Here is a 14570-nt window from a genome sequence, read left to right on the forward strand (position 1 = left end):
GAACCCCATTGACTTTCATTGAAAGGACAAAAATAGTTAAAACATCCTTCAAAATACCTTCTTTTGTGTTTCTCAGTACAAAAAGAAGGTCATACAGGTTTGGAACAATACGAAGGCAAGTAAATGATTTTTTGTGCAGTTTATCATTGTTAGTTCAGAAGTAGCCTATTAGAGGAAATGCCACTTTCAGTTCAACTACTTCTCAGTGACACAACTGTCACAGTTGCACTCAGGGTACGTTTACACGACAACGATATGCTTAAAACGGAGAAGTTTTTCCTTTGAGTTTTCCGCATACAGACGACACCATTGTCACAATGATCTCCATTTACACGGATCTTCGAAAACGACTCAAAACGCTGTATTCTGCTGCCAGGCCATTAGATGGCGATGAAACACTATAGACTGAACACGTAATACGCATGTGCATGATGTCATCATCTTCAGAGATTCGAGTTTTTGTTGTTTACACGGAGACCGTTTTCAAAAACGTGCACTTTGAAACCCGTTTTCAGGCAGCCACAACGATGTTGTCGTATAAACGAACGGCCAAAACGCATCAAGTTTTTAAGTTTTTAGTTGTCGTGTAAACAGTCCCTCAGTCTGGACTTTGTTTTCCTGCTTGCACTATTTCCCGCCATTACTTTGTTGTCATGGTCACTCATTTGGTTCATCATTCAGTTCAGGTGTGTGTGATTAATTATCCTTGTTTGCATTTAAGTACGTAAGTTCCATTATGTCTGTTCATTCTTGTCAGGTCTCGTCAATGTTTGGATGTGTTGTATGCTACTCTCATTGGCCCTCATTTATCAAAAGTGCGTACACCAAATTTCCAGCGTACACCCAAAACCAGGGTGACTTTGGGCGTTTTTCCACTGGGTTCGTTTGCTGCGGTCCGAACCCGAGTGCGCTAGTTCCCGGCGCCCCCGCAGCGTTGGTCTGGTTTCACGCTCAATTAGTTGTATCGAACCCAGGTGCGTTTGCAGTGATCTTACGTCATCGCAAACGCAATCAAACAATGATATCGACAGTGATACGCATGCGCGGAATACTATACTTCCTGAACAAGCGCGCACCCGAGTCCGTGTTGCTTGCACATTAACGCGAACCGCACCACGGTTCGGGAGCAACCGAGCTCAGACCACCTCCTCCAGGTAGTCTCGGGTTCGGTACTCTAGTGCGCACCCGGGTCCGATGACAGCGTTCACATTAACGATTTTTCATGCGAACCGTGCCCCGGTCCGCACTAAACTGCCAGTGTGAAAGCGCCCTTTGAGATTTATCAATATGGACGTTGGCGTACGGCACGCTCAAATCCTACGCCAGCTCAGGAGGTGGTGTACATGTACGCACGTTTTGAGTTAGTGCGGAAATGCGCAGAAAAACAATTCCTAACACCACAAAACGCACTGACAAACTAAAAGATATGATATATTATGACCCACTGAAAAAAAAAATATATATAGTAATTATAAACTTCAGTGTTTATTTTTGTGCAACATGGCAAGGCAAGGCAAGGCAAGGCAAGTTTATTTATATAGCACATTTCATACACAATGGCAATTCAAAGTGCTTTACATAGAAGAAATTAAAATAATGAAAAGAAATAAGAATAATTAAAACAGTTTAGAAAAATTCAATAAAATACAGTACTTTTAAAAAATAAAAAAGAATATTTATTATAGATCTTTCTTTCAAAGGATTCCCTTAAGACTTAAATCTTTCAACCTTCTTTTAACCTTCAATCTTCTTACGACTTCCATCTATCAACTTTCCTTTAACTTTCTTTTCTCCCTCATTTACTCACACGTTCTTTTCACTTTCTTTAGCACTTTAGCACTGCGTTCACATTCTTTCTCAGACGAAAACTTTAATATCGTCATTTAAATACTGTTCTACTTTCAAATCCACATTAATCACTTTCACATTATCACCTTCTGAGTGGGCATTTACAGTTTCGGGCTAAATGCCCTGCTGACATAGGAGAAATTAAAGTAATTAAAAGAAATAAGAATAATTAAAACAGTTTAGAAAAATAGAGTAAAATACAGTACAGTACAAACAGTCGGACGAACAGCGGCACAGTGCTCATTCAGTAAATGCACAGCTAAACAGAAGTGTTTTGAGTCTGGATTTGAATGTGACCACTGTAGGAGCACCTCTGATCTCTTCTGGAAGCTGGTTCCAGCTGTGGCTGGCATAATAGCTAAAAGCAGACTCACCATGTTTAGAATGAACCCTTGGTATTTCTAGCTGATATGATCCTAATGATCTGAGTGATCTGTTGGGTTTATATTCAGTGAGCATATCTGCAATGTATTGAGGTCCTTGGCCATTGAATGATTTATATACCAGTAATAATACTTTAAAATCAATCCTAAATCTAACTGGGAGCCAGTGTAAAGACCTGAGGACTGGTGTGATATGTTCATACTTTCTGGTTCTGCTCAGAATCCTGGCGGCAGCGTTCTGTATGAGCTGCAACTGTCTTATGGTCTTTTTGGGAAGGCCAGTGAGGAGTCCATTACAATAATCCACCCTGCTGGTGATGAAAGCATGCACAAGTTTCTCTAAGTCTTGTCTGGAAACAAAGCATCTAATTCTTGCAATATTTTTCAGATGATAGTATGCTGATTTAGTTATTGCTTTGACATGACTACTGAAACTAAGGTCTGACTCTAGTGTCACACCAAGATTCCTGACTTGATGTTTAGTTGTTTGACCCCTAGAGTGAAGGTATGCGTTCACTTTGAGAACTTCATCTTTGTTTCCAAACGCAATAACTTCAGTTTTGTCTTTGTTTAACTGAAGAAAGTTTTGACACATCCAACTGTTGACTTCGTCAATGCATCGGCACAGGGAGTCAATGGGGCTGTAATCGTTAGGCGATAGGGCTAAGTACAGCTGTGTGTCGTCTGCATAGCTGTGGTAAGCAATTTGGTTATTTCTCATTATTTGGCTCATTGGGAGCATATACAGGTTGAACAGGAGTGGCGCAAGAATTGAGCCTTGAGGGACTCCGCATGTCATGGATGTCCACTCAGACTTATGGTCTCCTATACTCACATAATAACCTCTCCCATCTAAGTATGACCTGAACCATTTTAGGACTATCCCAGAAAGCCCCACCCAGTTTTCCAGCCTGTCAAGAAGTATGTTATGATCGACAGTGTCAAATGCAGCACTGAGGTCGAGTAGTACCAGCACTGATAATTTGCCTGAATCAGTATTTAAGCGAATATCGTTTATTATCTTTATGAGCGCTGTCTCTGTGCTGTGGTGCGGTCGGAAACCAGATTGAAAATTGTCAAAGTATCCATTCGAGCTTAAGAATTTGTTCAGCTGATTGAAGACAACTTTTTCAATGATCTTGCCTATGAAAGGAAGATTTGAGATCGGTCTATAGTTGCTTAATATGGTCTTATCCAGATTGCTCTTTTTCAGGAGGGGCTTGACAACTGCAGTTTTCAGGGAGTTTGGAAAACTCCCAGAGAGAAGTGAGGCATTTACCACTTCTAGAAGATCTGCTTCTAAACTGTTTAGCACAATTTTGAAGAAAGATGTGGGAAGTGTGTCAAGGGCGCATGTTGATGTTTTAAGGTGTTGTACGGTTTCTTCCAAAATTTTGCCATCAATTTCTTTGAAGTCAGACATAGTAACTACTTTCTCAGGTGGTCTGATCTGTCTGACCCCAGTGCAACTCAATGATGTGCTGATCACCTTTCTGATATTATTGATTTTCTCAGAGAAGAAAGAAGCAAACTCACTGCACTTGCTGTTTGAGAGCATTTCACTAGGAATCTGGCTTGGGGGGTTTGTCAGTCTCTCTACAGTAGCAAAAAGAGTGCGTGTGTTGTTTAAATTGCTGTTTATAATATTTGAGAAGAAAGTCTGTCTAGCTTTGCCTAGTTCCATATTGAAAGCATGCAGGCTGTCTTTGTAGATGTTATAATGGACTACAAGTTTTGTCTTCCGCCACATGCGCTCTGCTTTTCTGCATTGTCTTTTCATATGTTGCACTGCTGTTGAGTTTCTCCAAGGTGCTTTTTGTCTGCCATGGACTAACATGGACTTCAATGTTTAATTTGTGTGACTTTACCAAAGCATTTGATTTGTAAGCATATGTATTCCTTCAGTTGCGAGCATGTGCGCTTTACCTGACGTTTCAAGCCTTGTTTATACTTTCGCCTGGCTCCGCAGCGCGAGTCTCCGCAGACTGCGCGCGCACCTCCCCAAACGGACGAGATACTCATACTTGACGCGCTCGCCGTCGTACTATTCTTTGAAACGATGGTTAGGCCAGGGTTAAGGCTGATTTATACTTCTGCGTCGGACCTACGTGCGCACGGACTGGGTTCAGTAATGAAAGGCTTTCAATGACAAAAAAATTATTCAGACTGACAAAATAATAAAAATGACATTCTTCTTCTTTTAAATAATTATAATAATAATAATAATAATACAAATAATAATAATAACGACATTCTTCTTCTAAATAACAATAAGCGTCATTAATAATAAAAATCATAATAAGAAGAAGAATATTACAAATTGTCATGCAATTATTAATGTGAATGAATGGTAGGCTACTCCACATCACATCATCATCACTATTGTACACCCCAATACATGTGAGGTGAAACGAAATTAAATGCTAATTGTTTCAAAACACGTGCTGTAAAATAATGCATTGTGATAGGTCATTTGCTCATCCAAGTTTCTCTTCTTTGCCGTCTTCCGTGTGTCCATGGCGTAAAATGAGGGCGTGGGGGAAGCGGAGACTTGAATATATAGGGGCGTGTTATTCTAATGACGATCGTTTTCAGCCGCGGCATTTATCAAAGGCAGGTACTGCGTACACCTGGATTTCAAAGGTACGCACAGCTTCATAAATCAGGCGGTGAGAGGAGTGCAAGCATAATCTCACGCCAACATATACGCCAGTTTCTACGCAAGAATGATAAATGAGGGCCATTGTGTGGATAAAAAAAAAAAAAGACTGTTCGTGTGCGTTCTAGCAACTAGTGATGGGAAGTTTGTATCATTTTACTACCTCTCTCGTTCATCAATATGAACAAATCTTTATTCGTTTTTATCTTTAGCTTTATCTTTATTTATTTCGTTAATTTAAGTGGCTTTAAATGTTATACTTTTAACAGCCAAATTCCCCGAAAACATCCACCTATGCAATCTAGATCATATTCTGAATGAAGAAATCATTATAATGCAGCCAAAAATAATTTACAGGGAACATAAATATTTAATTTACCTTCCGAGTCTTTGGTTCATTAGTCATGTGACACACGCAATGAACGGATCGTTCGCGAACGACACATCACTACGAGCGACACATCACTACTAGCAACACAATCCTTGACAACAACATGCAAGTATTGTTTTGATAATCCATAAAAAGACAGATTGACACATTAGTCTCTCATGTAGAGGATAGAGTTGTTTATGTTTTTGAGTGTTGGTTATCTAGTTGCAGTGAAAGCATGTTGACATGCTCCAGCGTCAGGGTCAGTTTTTGACAGAACATCTCTCGCCGTTCTGGTTTCTGCGTTCTCCCCCATGCACAGACGCTGAAGCTCAGGTAAAAGGCATGCTCGGTTTGATGGGATCATATGACCGCTCCTATCTGGCCTCACTGTCAGCTGGGCTGGTTTCAGTTCTCTCCTCTTTATTACCTCCCTACAATATTAAAGGGAAATGGACACCGGTCTGGCCCTCCCCACAGTAACATGAGTTTGCAGTTCCTCTTTCTTTTTTGTCTTGCTGTTATCCGTGCTGTTGTTTTGTTTTTGATTGGGAGACCAAGGTTTTTATCAGAGCGCAAACTCGACAAGTGGGAGTTTGACTCCTTTTTGGTGAATCTCACGGAAAGCATTATGGGTAACATCTCACCCTTAAATCCAGTGCAAAAAAATATATTTTGCACAAAGAGAATGAAGCACATGACATTATTTTCATGGCAACTAAGGCATGTTTTACCGCCAGATTCTCATTACCGCAATGCATGCAAATAGTTTACTTTAGATTTTTTTTATTTTTTTTATTATCAAAATTAAATAATGAAATGAAAAATGACTGAGCTCACTTTTAAAGCCCTTGTTATATAAGGATTATTGTTTTTGTAGGTTTAATTCCGTTTCTATGCTCTTAACTATAGCCTACTCATTAAAAAGTTGTCAAAAACAGCTTTTACTATATGAATGCGTTTATTTTGGAGAAGTGAAAATAGTGATGACAGACCTCACACAGAGGAGTATACAAATTGTTGTCCAATCAAATGCTCTCTAGAACTAGCATGCTCCTCCTCTTTATACCGCCTTCATTTGATTAGCAACAGAAAGAAGCAAATCACGTTTCATGGCTGTGACGTAAACTAATGCCCATTGGCTGTTTAAATAAAAATGCATGCGAGCCTTTCCTGTAAAACAAAGGAAAGAAACCTTTTCCATGGGGCTTTTTGATGGTCATGAAAATAATATTACAGATATGTTTTTGACAGGTTGTTTCCCCTCGTAAGCTACTAAATGATCAAGAGCACAAAGCAGGAAGTGAATACTTATTAACTGGTGTTGATTAACTTTCCAGTTCTCTCAGTTCTGTCAACATCTGAGGTGTGAATGTCGACTAGATGGATATCAGACGGATATCTAGATGGAACTAGCCACACAACAGAGAAAATAGCAGGAATCCTTTTTTTTTATGGGTTTCAGCCTGTGTGTGAATGTGAATTGGAGGAGTCCGGACCCTCCCTTCCTTCCTCTCCTCCCCCCGGAGGTCTTTCACTGCCCCCCTGAGGGCATCGGCAGGCAGATTTGGGGAGGTTTGGTGTGTAGGAGTGTCTATGAAGCACCAACACAAGCTCAACTCACCTGCGTTCTTCAAATACAGAGCATGCAATGCCTGTGCCAACTTGATTTCTTTTTTGAGGGTGTGGTTTATCCTGTTGTCTCGTTGCATTTCAGAGAGAAAGAAACTATTAATAAATTATAATTCTGGATGAATCCTGGCTGGTTGTTTTGATAATAATCTCACAGACAATTTTCGCATTGTCAACTAGATTAGTCAGACCCAAACATGTCGTGGCAAATGCAGACAAATGGTAACTGCTGGTTTGATGTTTTTTCCCCTCTGTTTTTAATCGAAGTAAAATTACCTGCCAGTGTCCAAATCCTTTACTAAGTACGCTGTGGTACTGTGGACCTGTATGTTTTGTTATACTTGTTACCTTATACAGCCCCCTTCTCCTTTCATCTAACTTTCCATTTGTACTATATTATCCGTTGTTTGCATGTAGTGTCACACAGAGTAAGTCTGTGGCTCTTTCAACAGCGCTAGTTAATTGGAATGTTCTGTTAGCTGTGTTTGTCCAATCGTATCCGGTTACTGACGAGGGGGCCCATCTCAATAATAGATATCATAGACAATGAAGCTAGAACACACACACACACACACACACACACACAACCCTCCCTTCCTTCATCTCACACTCCAGCTACACCAATAGTGATGCGACTAGAAAGCTAACATTATAATTAACAGTGTTGATTACAGTGTTTATATTATATTTAATGATTTTGACGACAATGGAGCATGTCAAACCAGAACACTTTTGTTAAATTGAAAAGATTGCAAGTGATGCAATAAACGAACATTTCCATTACTGACTACACTGTTAGGACGCTTACATTTTAATCAGTGACTTTTGCAATAAAAGCACATGAATGGTGATATGCCAAACTTGGAAGCTATCTATCAGGATGGATCAGTTACATGATTTATTTAATGGTAATTTCAAGATTAATCATCAACTTAAAGGGTTATTTCACCCCCAAAAAATTATTTTATTAATTACTCACCCTCATGTCGTTCCAAACCGTAAGACTTTCGTTCATCTTCTGAACACAAATTAAGATATTTTTTATGAAATCTGAGAGCTTGCTGTCCCTCCATTGACGGTCTTCGCAACTACCACTTTGACGGTTCAAAAAGTTCATAAAGAGATCGTAAACTAATCCATATCGAACACTTTATATGTTGAACAGATTTAATTTAGGCTTTTATTCACAAATAAACATTCATCAACTCTCACATCAGTTGTGGTAAACGGAAGCTCAAGCATGTTCGCTTGATGTGCGAAAACCAATGAGGTTCATTCTCGTGTTACGCAGCATGTTTGAGCTTCAGCAAGAGCCAATGAGGTTCATTCTCGTGTTACGCAGCATGTTTGAGCTTCAGCAAGAGCCAATGAGGTTCATTCTCGTGTTACGCAGCATGTTTGAGCTTCAGCAAGAGCCAATGAGGTTCATTCTCGTGTTACGCAGCATGTTTGAGCTTCAGCAAGAGCCAATGAGGTTCATTCTTGGTTTACGTAGCACATTTGAGCTTCTGCAAGAACCAATGAGGTTCATTCTCGAGTTACGCAGCACGTTTGAGCTTCAGCAAGAACCAATGAGGTTAATTCTCGTGTAACACAGCATATTTGAGCTAGACGTGTACGCGTTTGACCGTTATGCTCACGTCTTGCATCTTTTGCAGTGTCTCGCACGCGACACAGCATTTTAAAAACGTTCTTAGTTTAAAAGCAGTGCAACTTTTTTTTTTTATAAAATGTGTCTTTAGTTTAGAGACCTTCCTAAAATCACCTATTTTTTCTTATATAGTGCATTATGTGAGGGGACAGGCATTTGTAGTGGTGTCTGAAACCATAGTGGACATTATTAAGAGCACTCATTCAACCCCATAATGCATCTATTGATTGTACAACCGATTTTAACATATAACAAATAGTAATACCAACAAATAGTAATATCAAATCTACTCAACTTTACTGCAAAAATATCGTTATTTTAATTCAGCCAAGAGGCCATGCCGTGACGCATCGATCTTCTACTCTCACATGTCTTCACATGATGCGAATTTGGATTAGTATAGTTTTTCATTTTGCTGCGGTCCAAACGCGTGTTTAGTGCGACTGCTCTACAGACCATGTTGCCCCGCCCCCTTTTAGCGCTGCGCTCGTTGTTTTTTTACTTCCGGTCTGTATTTTCACAGCGATTTTGCGTGTTTATGAATGAACGGCTCGTTTTAAAATCTAACAGGTCGACTGACATTTGTTGAGACATCTGCTTTAAGCATTACAGTCCTCATGATAACTTCGTTAACTTTACATTAAGTAAATCCACTTCAAAAGATAATTACTCCTGGACAGCAATGCCATAGAAATATACAGAGCGAGTTAAAAAACAATATTTTAAAGATGGCGGCGCCCTAGTTTCTCTGGCGTTTACAAAGAGCGCCTTTTTCCTTTCCACTGCGATACTTTTTCAATTGTTTTTGCGCTAGATGGACGTGTAATAACTGCGTCTCGCACTGTCGCACATGATATTGCGTTCTAAAAACATGGCGCTCAAGTTAAAAGAAGTTCAACTTTTAAAGAAACGCGTCTCGAGACCTTGCGTATCTCCCCCCCCCCCCCCCCCATTCCACAGCCCGCTTCTCGCGTTTTTCAAAGCAAAAACGCGTTCTGTGTGAATGGCCCCTTAGCTTACTTATGGATTGAAAAATATGGTGGATAATGGCAGAAATAGATTATTATGCTATTCCGCATTCACCCACCGTCGTTGATTTATAATGACGTGTTGTTTGTAGTTTGTTGCGTCGCTCGCTTGCGGTGTGTGTCAGCCAGAGAGCGAACACGAAACCATAGGACATCTGTTCCCCGTGCGCACTCCCGCTGTTTCTAGGGAGACTCATCATCAACCTGTTGCTCTCCGTCTTTTCTTCTGTCTATTTTCCAATATGATGCTCGCGCCCTCTCAACAGCGGTATGAGTTTACGCTTTAGGACACTCGCTTATTTGCTCTCAGTTAATATGTGCTCAAACATATTTCTTTATCTCGCTCTTTCTGTCCACGTACGCACACAGAGTCCTGGTTTACAATAGGGACCTGTGGTGGAGTGTGCACGCGCATATCCTGCCTCTCTCTCTCTCTCTCACACACACACACACACACACACACACACACACACACACACACACACACACACACACACACACACACACACACACACACACACATAATACACCCTCCTCCTCTTCCTCCCTCCCTCGGTTCATCTTCCCTTCTGTCCTTCTGTCTGTGTCTCTCGAACCCTCACTGTTCTCTTGAGCTCCGTCTGTTTCACTCTTCCCTTCATCCCACATGCACTTCTATCACTCTCCTCCTCCTTGTACTCTCTCTTTCCCTCTCTCTGTCTGTCTGTCTGTCTGTCTCCCTCCCTCTATTTAATTCTCTCTCTCTCTCTCGTCGCTCATGAACACAGGAATATTCTGACATGCTGGAGATGAGATTAAGGTACAGTTTTGCTCATTTTGATGGCAAACTTTTACATTTAGACTGACTTTTTCATTGAGGAAAAATATCGTTTGTAGCAATAATTGTTGCGAAATGATTAATATGAAAGTGTTGACTGGTTAAATGTCATAAACTGTTATATATTTTCAGTTTGCTTTTGGAGAATGCATTATATTTGATCTAATATTGACTATGATATCAGAAATGGCCTACTCAGTGTAAACTATGCATATTTACACATTTTGCAAACAGTTATAAAAGTAATTGGGTATTTTGACTTGAAATGCTTCTGCTCAGACTGTCATGTGCGACATTTAAAAATATTGGACTGTTTTTATACGTGCAGTTTTTTTGACCTGATTTGAGATACCTTTAAAAATAAATTTGTACTTTTAAAAAGCGATTTGAATAGTGAAAAATGAAATGGTGGCCAGCCAAAGCATCTAAAAACACACTTTCTCCTACATCCGTACGAATTTAAAATTTAAGCTTTGCACATTAGATTTTATTTTTATGAGCATGCTATGCATTAAGAATAAGATTCTCATCAAGCTCATTTATTTTTAATAAATGAACAGTTTATACAATATAGTTGATCTTTTTCTGCTTTATTGCACTATGGGCTCCATCTGTTGATGAAAGTCCCTGTTGACACCAGGTTCCATGTGTTTCCAATATGCATATATGGCAACCTTGTATCAAAATGTATGTTTACTAAGCAACAGTTCTTGGAAAGATTGTTCAATTATTATTATTATTTTTTCCAGTTATTTATGTTGCAGTTGACAGCAGTGCACTCTATACTAAGTGTTCTTGAGTTGAATGTGTTTTCAGGAAAAGTGTAACATTGTGGCGTTATCAAAATGCTCTGTTTGTCCCAAAACAGTAAACCTTCTGTTTGTCTGAGCAATGACAGACAGGGAGAATGTTCATTGAAAACCATGATTATTTTTGCAATCACAATTGTTAACATTAGTGATCAAAATTATACACTAAAGCTTTTAAAAAAGATAAATTAAAGCCTTACGAATCAGATCATTATCTCCTTTTTAGATCAAATTAAATTATTGTTGATTTGGAGGTCTGGTGAGAGGTGATTAGATGATTTCAATAAAAAGTGGGAGAAAGAACAAGGTTAAAACAGTTACTCAGGCAGACCAAACACGTTCACACACTCGACGCACACAGCGGGACCCTAGAAGATAAAAAGCAGACAGAGAATTAATTCTCCATCACCGTCTGAGAGAGTCAATAGTAAAAAAGAAATGATTAGATATGATGGCAGATGAAGAACGCTGTTTGTTCAAAGAGATTTGACTCTACACCCTTTGATCTGTTGCAATAATCTATTTCATAATCAGTATTTAGGTCTTATGTATATCTCAAATTCAATATAATTGTTTATTATCTTATTTTCAGATAATTTGAAATCTGGTTTTAAGCATACATTTATGGAGGTTCATTATGTTCTTAAAGTAAATTGATCTTGTTTTATGGATGTTTAGATACTTTAACTGGAAAACAAATCCAAAACACAGTTTAATAAAATGATTTTAGTGTGCACTTTTTCTCCTTTCATGCAGACCTAAACTGATACAGGCTGAGTCCGATGCATCCGAACATGCAGGTTTAAACACCTTTATATTTTTCAGTGCATTCTGTTATTTAATCACACAGATATTTGCCTGCCCTGTCAATAACACCCTAAATTCTTTCCCTCTGAGATATTATTGGGCAAATTTTCATGCCTGTCCCAGCATGCATGATGCATAAATCCAATAACTTGAATAACAAGGCCATCAAAGAGACATCAAATGGCTGAGGAATTATTCACACGTTGCATAATATCTCCGTCAGGAAGGAGATGGTCTGTTGTCTGTCTAACGCCTTTGATATTCATTTCAAAATCGCTGGTGCTGCAGGAGAAGACCGTCACTCCTACATCTCCCTTCAAGCCCAAGCTGGGAGGCCAGGCTCTAGTTTAGCTTGTTTTGAGATGGCTAAAAACTAAAGATCATTTCAGCCTGGCGTACATCCAGAAAACCCGGTTCCCTGCTCCGATTGGAGAGCGCTCAGCCACAAATTCACTCTTCAATTCCTCAATTTGGTCTGATGGAAAATGTTATTGTTTGGCAATGCCCGTGCTAACAGGGCAATTTGGCAGAGCAACATGTTGTGGTGAAACCCAGTGGAAGCGGACGGCTTGAGTCTTGAGGAGACTGATTTGTTCGCTGTCAGCTGTGTAATATTTGTGCCTGTCCGGGGAAGTGGTAGTTTTTCTTTCACCAGCCGGCGCAGGCAGGTGTGTTACTGCTTTTTCGCAGGATCTGTTACAGCCAGATACATTGTTTTATAGATGGGCTCAGCGTACTGAAGCTAATTGCATTACAAACGCTAGATTTGCATTGTGAGTTTTGGCTGTAATTTGGGGCTGTGAGAGCAGTTTGTCCTGATATCCGCCTTGGTGGCATCGTTGCTACTGAATATTACATAAGGAGAAACCTCCCTTTGAAAACACCCCCCACCCCCACCCCTCTTGTTTCCATGGTTATTCTCTTTGCTGCTTTCAACATCAAAAAACAGCATCTGAGCATCCCACAGTGCCCATGGGATCAATAGCTCTGTCCAGTTTTGGGGTTTATGCACCATATTACAATGCTTTGAAATGGCTTTTCATAATAGTTAATCGTTTGTTCTCTGTTGCCATATGAATAAAGGGGCTTTATTGTCTTGCCTGAGCAATTTTATGTTGAAGGAACAGCTCACCCAAACATGAAAACATGTATGAGTTTCATTCCTTCTTCCGTAGAACACAAAAGATGATGTTTTGAAGAATGTTCAGGCTGCTTTTTTCCACACAGTGAAACTGAATGGAGGGCTTGAGCTGTCAGGATCCTTTTTTTAATACAAGAACTTTTGTAGAAAATCTGTCTTTAGTCTAAACCTTCCTAAAATCACCTGTTTTTTCATATATAGTGCATTATGAGGGGACAGGCATTTGTAGTGGTGTCTGAAACCATAGTGGACATTATTGAGAGCACTCATTCAACCCCAGAATGCACCTCAATATTGATTGAACAACCAATTTCAACATAACAAATAGTAATACACTCAAAATGTAAAACAATATATATACAATCTTCTCGCCAATGCGAAAGTATGAATATATACAATGCGAATTCGCAGGTCAGAGTTCACCAAATTTCAAGCGCTTTTCTCTGAACGTTCATGTACAAATCTTGGCTTTGCACAGACCAAAAGTAACTGAACAAAAAAATCTGATTTTCTCAAATGTCATTTGCATTTGCGGTAGGCCTGCATGATATATCTAAGTAAAATTGATATTGCGATATGACTTAATGTGACAGTAAAATCATTAAAGCTGCGATTAAATAAAATAATTATATGCGCTATGCGGTGTTAATTTACTACACGTTTGTTAAATATTTTTATTTAATAATAATCACTATAAAAATCACATTATTTTATAGCCAAACAAATGTGGCTTATGAAAGTGATTTGTTTATTTAAAATGTTGTTCACTTTATGGTTATTAAAGTGATTTGGTTTTTGTAAAGAGTACACAAGTGTGAACATTAAAATTTTTCCCAAATCGTTCAACTCTTAAAGTCAACATGAAATGGAAATTGCGATACTTTTTCTTTCCTGTTGTGACGTAAATCTGAGTGAAACTGCTTCTCAAACAAGAAAAAAAAAGTAGGGCGGGTCTTGATGTTGTCCGTGGGGAATTGATTGGATGGTTGTGGTTTGCTATTGGTGGATCTCATGTGAGTGACAGGTTGCTCCGCCCTCACGCCAGTGAACACATCATCAGAGAAGAGTAGAGATGCTGCAAGAGGGAGGGGAAGTTATTTTGATTAAAGATTGAGGGCATACGAAATAAAATACAAATATGTGCACGGATAAATCATTTATAATAAATAATGCAATATTCCATAAAAAAAAAACCAAGGGTTCACACTCAAAAAATGCCTTAAGCATAAAAAGTTATTTTTCAGTTTTTAAAGTTATTTTTATTCTCTTTGCAGATGCTTTCCTCAACAAATCACCCTGCTCATTCTAGAATTATTAATTCTTCCCAAACATAGCTATTCAAGTAATCTGACAAAATTGTTTTGTTTTTTTATATCGCGATATATCGCAGAAAAACGAAATATTACAATGTTGTTGTTTCCAATA

General features: G+C 39.1%; 1 protein-coding gene and 2 long non-coding RNA genes across 5 annotated transcripts in view; 2 read left to right on the forward strand and 1 right to left on the reverse strand.

Moving 5' to 3' along the window:
* The window catches only part of LOC309489907, a 112120-nt gene that overhangs the window by 37533 nt on the left and 60017 nt on the right, over positions 1–14570 (forward strand). The gene's annotated exons all lie outside the window — the stretch shown is intronic.
* The window catches only part of ptbp3 (polypyrimidine tract binding protein 3), a 70886-nt gene that overhangs the window by 15017 nt on the left and 41299 nt on the right, over positions 1–14570 (forward strand). The gene's annotated exons all lie outside the window — the stretch shown is intronic.
* Positions 5932–10216, reverse strand: LOC309489905. The gene is made up of 2 exons (XR_014202561.1): positions 10085–10216; positions 5932–10007 (listed from the first exon to the last, which is right to left on the reverse strand). It is a non-coding gene; the product is annotated as an uncharacterized lncRNA (long non-coding RNA).

Source organism: Leuciscus leuciscus (genome assembly GCF_965113295.1).
Source record: "Leuciscus leuciscus genome assembly, chromosome: 24".
Lineage (NCBI taxonomy): Eukaryota > Metazoa > Chordata > Actinopteri > Cypriniformes > Leuciscidae > Leuciscus > Leuciscus leuciscus.